The sequence below is a fragment of the Orycteropus afer genome, unplaced genomic scaffold (assembly GCF_000298275.1).
Source record: "Orycteropus afer afer isolate SDZICR_OR568_19922 unplaced genomic scaffold, OryAfe1.0 scaffold00191, whole genome shotgun sequence".
NCBI classification, from domain to species: domain Eukaryota; kingdom Metazoa; phylum Chordata; class Mammalia; order Tubulidentata; family Orycteropodidae; genus Orycteropus; species Orycteropus afer.
The window spans coordinates 395,582-401,422 of NW_006921778.1; positions in this window are offsets into that span (position 1 = coordinate 395,582).

Genomic DNA, 5,841 nt, shown 5'->3' on the forward strand with positions numbered 1-5,841 from the left:
CATTCCATTTCATTTTTGACAACTTCCAATTTTCCTAGATTCATACTTCGTACATTCCATGTTCCGATTATTAATGGATGTTTGCTGCTGTTTCTCTTCTATTTGAGTGGTGCCATATCAGCAAATGGAGGTCTTGAAAGATTTATCTTATCCATAGGACTAAGACTGGGTTTACTCAGATGATGCAGCTCTTTCCCAGTCCTATTTTGAGAGCCTTCTAACCTAACCAGACTATTCGTAAAGTTGTGCAGTAATGTATCAAACAGTATTTCTCTGCTATTCATAAGGTTTTCCCTGGCCAATTATTTGAGAAGTGGGCGGCCTCCTCATTCTTCCTAGTCTGTCTCAGTCTGTAAGCTGGGCTGATACCTGGGCACCGTGTGCATCCTGCTGGGTTAGAAACACCAGTGGCTCAGCCTCAAAACTCACATCAACACATCACTACGGTAGGACAGACCGACAGACAAGTTTGTCTCCCTGTTGGAAACCTCTCGTACCACCCTTACCTGGGCCCCCGTGGCTGACTCCTCCTCTGTGCAGAGTCCTTGGCCTTTTAATCACCTTTCTCCCACTCTCCCGCCCTGCTGCTTTGGGCATGCCTGAGTTCCTCTCCTCACCTGGATCCCTGTAGCTGACTTCTCCTCTGTCCAAGTTCCTGGCTTTTAATCCCCATTTTCCTGCTCGCCAGCACTGCTGCTTTGGGCATGCCTGGTTCCTCCCCTCACCTGGAGCCCTGCGGCTGACTGCTTCTTTGTCAGGGTTCCTGGCTTTTAATCCCCTTTTTCCTTCTCTCCTGCACTGCTGCTTTGGGTGTGCCTGAGTTCTTCTTCTCACCTGGAAAGGTGCCTAGAGCTGGGAATTCATTCACTCCAAAATGTGAGGAGCACATGGGTCTGGAAATATTCTTATTTCTAATTTTGCTATTTTTCCCTCCAATTCCAGACCATGTTACATGTCTAAACAAGAAGCTGATTAAAATGGAATATATATAGGGTAGTGATATTAGAAATTAAAATTAAATTTAAAATTGTGGGACAATTTCATGAATCCTAAACATTCACATTAGTTGAATCCTGAAATTGGCACCCTGTATTTTTATGTGTGGAAGACAGAGTAATGAAAAAGACAGACACAGCCTGTAATCTTACAGACCTGAGCTGAATGGAGGACACTGAGAAAATGCTGCATGTTCTGAGAGCATACACCCAGAATATCTGACTTCATCTGGTGGCTCAGTAAAGTCTTTCCATTGGAAGTGAATTTTAAGACTAAAAATAAAAGGCATTTTATGATCGGTAGAAGGGGAATCAGAGCACCATGTTCAAAAGCACTTAACTAAAAAAAGAACATGAAAACTCAAGGATTTGAAAAAAATAAAACATAACCAGAACATAGAAAGCAAGGTAATAAGCAATGTAGTGCCTGCAGGTCATGATAAGGAATTTAGACTTTATCTGAAGTGAATGAGATAGAATCATATTTTAATTTTAAACAGACTACTCTGGTCACAGTCAGGAAAATTGATTTTTTGGTAGCAAAATTAGATAGAGGGAATTCAAGAGAATGCTATTGCAGTAGAACAGATGACAAATGATACTGACTTAGACTAGAATGAGGGCACTGAGAAAGAAGAGAAGTAAAAAGATTCCAGGAATATCTTGGAGTGATATCAGTAGATCATGGAGGTTAAGGAAGAGAAAAAAGCAAAGATGACTCCTAGGTCTCTGGCCATGAATCACTCTGTTGGTGGTGCTAATTATTTCCTATAATGGAGAACACTACAGGAAAAGCAGTGTTAAGCTGATGATAATGAGCTCATTTGTGGGAATATTAAATTTGAATGTGTGTGTGTGACACATCCAAGTGGAAATCTCTAACAGGCAAACCAATGCCCAGAAGAAAATCCCAGACAGGAACTGTTCTGCAAGTTGTAAATATAAAAACAGCATTTGAAGCCATGGAAATAAACTAGGAAGAAAATACAGAGTAAGTGAAGAAGAGAGACAAGATGGAGCCTTGATTTGGTAGAGGAAGTGGATCATATAAAGAAGATGGCAAAATGGAAGCCAAAGAGACAGGGAGAAAGCCAGGGGAATGTGACATCATAAAAGCGAGAGGAGAATTTTTCAAGAGGAAGAACTGACCCAGCTGCAGCCTGTAAAGTTGTCCCCCATTGCTGGGGAAAAGCATGCTTTCACAAGGTGATTTGCAACTGCTAGATCTACATCAACAGCCACTAGAGTCTTCCAAATGAATTATATTCTTTTGCCTTAGCTTTTTGTACATGCAAGACATAAATAAATATATATGTAAATATGGTAAGACACGTTTCAGTAAAAATTCAAGAAGATCATAATAGAAAAAAAATAAACTCTCATTGGTCAAGATCCTCAAATGAAGAAATAATCTCATTGGGGAATTAGTATGTTAGGAAGCACCTGCTTGACCTTTGCCAGATGAACATTCTGAGTGTAAAATGTTTAAAGTATCATTTAAAACACTTAAAAGAAAATATAAGCTCTTAGTTGGTCTTAGCAACCACTTACACCAGTGCTGTCCAATAGAAATGTAATGCAAACCTTACATTTACTTTTAAAATATTGTAGAAGCCACAATTCAATATATATATAAAGAAACAGGTCAAATTAATTTTAATAATACATTTTCTTTAACTCAAGATATCTAAAATAGTATTGTTTTGGTTATTTCATGCTGCCCTAACAGAAAATACCACAAATGGGTGGTTTGAACAAACAGGTATTTATTCTCTTACAATTTAGGAGGCTAGAAGTCTGAGTTAAAAGTGCCAGCTCTGGGGTCTGGGTGAAAGCCTCTTGACATTAGGCTTCAGCTATGCCTCTTGTTCCTGGCCTGCTGGAGCTGGAGGCATCTCTTCACTCAGGCAGTTGCTGACTGCTAAAGCTGACAAACCCAAGGTCGACAAGTACAATTGCACAGTCCCAAAATTATCAAACCACATGGCAGGCCACTAATTCAAGTCCATTAACAGTCCCAAGATCAGCAGACAACATAGCAGGCTACTGAACAATGGCCCAGTTACATGCAGGATTCAAGCGTGCCAAAATCTACAAACCATTCCCAAAGCTTCTCCTTATATACTGGAAGCAGACTACATTCCTAAAGCAGCTACTCAGCTGCTCGTGGCAGATTTCCATCATGGAGTTGATTGCCAGTCTCATCATGGGGAATAACTACAACCAGCTGCTCAACCACTCAAAACCAGGCCCAGTCAAGTTGACATATAACCTTAACTACATGTTATCAACATTTTAAAAAGCATTATTGAGTAGTTCACATTCTTTATTTCCTACTAAGTCTTGGAAAGCTGTTCTGGTAGTGTAGTGCCTAAGGCACTTGACTGCTAACCAGAAGGCTGGTGGTTCAAACCCACCAGCCACTCCTTGGAAGGAAGGTGGGACAATCTACTTCCGTAGTGATACTGCCTCAGAAACCCAAGGAGGGGTCACTATGAGTTGGGTCCAACTCGATGGCACATGACAACAACAACAAGTCTTGGAAATCAGTGTGTAACTTACATTATAAATCAATTTGGAACAGCCACATTTCAGGTGCTCAATAGTTACTTAATAGCTAGTAGCTACCCTCTCAGACCCACCAGCCACTCCTCGGAAGGAAGGTTGGGCAATCCTACTTCCATAGTGATACTGCCTCAGAAACCCAAGGAGGGGTCGCTATGAGTCGTGTTTGACTCTACGGCACATAACAACAACAACAACACCCTCTCAGACAGTGAAAATACAGGCCAACATCTTTATATTACAGATAGTAAACTGAAGCCCAGAAAGGTGAAGTGATTTGGTCAATGGTATAATTTGCCCATAACAAAGCCATGTATAGAAACCAAGTCTCTCAGATGTTAGCACAATAGTCTTCCACTATTGTTGTTGTTAGCAGCCATCACTTCCCACTGTTGGTGACCTTGTGTGAGCAAAGTAGAACTGCTCCATAGGATTTTCAAAGCTGTGACCTTTCAGAAGCAGGTAGTCAGACCTTTTAGCTAGCAGTCCAGTGCTTAACTGTATACACCACCCAGGAACTCCTTCTTCTACCAGCCCATTAAAATCTCATTTTTTTTTTCTTTTATTGACAAACTTACATTACTCATTATCATCCATTCAAAATGATAAAAAATTTTAAAAGTTTACACAATTGTGTTAGAAAACTCACAGAATTTACATTCATTCAATATGTATTCTATACGGTCCAATCTGGATTTAAAAATACTTTATCCTAGAATATTCATTAACATAAATACTAAAATAAAAGAAAATGTCTAAAGCACTTTGGGGCACAAATGAGTAAACTAATGGTAGATTCTATATAGTTCTATTTTCTACCAGAATTTAACAATTCTTCACATGTGAGAATTCTTCCTCAGATGCAATACAAACCCCTCATTTTTAAAATAGACCCACTACTTACCTACTGAAAACATAAAAATTGTCAGATTAAGACAGATGCATGGTCTGTGAACCCTAGTGTTCTCTGAGAGCAAAGAGTATGACTTTTAAATTTCCCTCCTTGACCTCTTTTAGTCCTCCTTTCTCCAGATTAAACTATCTGTTCCTTTCAACTTCCCTTCACTCTCCCCATTCTTATCTATGGATTAATGATTATTTGTTTTTTCTTTAGTTGAGAATTTCAGCAATAAAATTCTAGTACTGGTGGGATCAAAGCATTATGGGATGTGACCTTAAATTTCTTTTGTGCAGATGACTATCTATGCATCTTTGATCATTCTTAGTTTATGTATATTCTATAATTTTTATTTGCATTTGACTTACAACATACTACACTCCAAGTTTCCTATCACCCATTATCATGGAAATTCCACTTGCAGGTTTAGGCAGTTTAAAAGCTGAACCATTAAGTAAAATCACAAATCCTATGTATTTACTTACTTCATTTTTAAGAAAAGTATTGTTGTTGTTATGTGTTGTCAAGTCGGATCCAACTCATAGCGACCCCTCCTTGGGTTTCCAAGGCAGTATCACTACAGAAGTAGATTGTCCAACCTTCCTTCTGAGGAGTGGCTGGTGGGTTTGAACCACCAGCCTTCAGGTTAGCAGTCAAGTGCCTTAGGCACTACACTACCGGAGCTCCCTAGAAAAATATTAGCAGTTAGTAACTTTTAAGAAATGTAAGACTATTCATACAAGAGTAGGATTTTCAAAATTGCAGCATAATTTAGGGATATGCAAAATAATATTTTCTGTTGTCAAACTAGGAAATTAGAGACGAGACTAACCTACATGGCATCTCATTCCAAGGAGAGTTCATTTGACTAAAAACAATCATATTTGTATTTGGGGGAATAGGAGAGGGCATCCCTCCCCCTACAGCCCATGTGGTTAGCAACACCCAGTCCTGCCCCTCCTCAGTTATAAGCGTGCCCACATCATTGTGTTTGATAGCTAGCACTTTTGCCAGTACTGTGTTTTATTCTTTTTTCTAATTCTTTTCTTTTCCTTTCTTTTTCTTTAGTCCTCCTTCTTAGTTCCTCATTTCCCCTCCCCAATATGTTTTCCTCTTGTTTCTTTTTTTTGTTTTGTTTAACTTCCCCCCACCTTCTTTTTATCCTGCTGAGCAAGCACCTGCTCCACCCCCTAAGGCATCAGTGCCCATCGCTTCGCCTCCATGGATGACAATGCCCTCAGATTGAGCTCCGTATTCCTGTGTCAGCTGTATTTGGTGAAGACTTAAGCCAGTTTTCTTTTTCTCTTTCATTCTTTCTCATTTTTCCCTCTTTCGCTCATTTGTCTTTTTCTTTTTTGCTATTCATTTTTTTTTTTTCTTTCT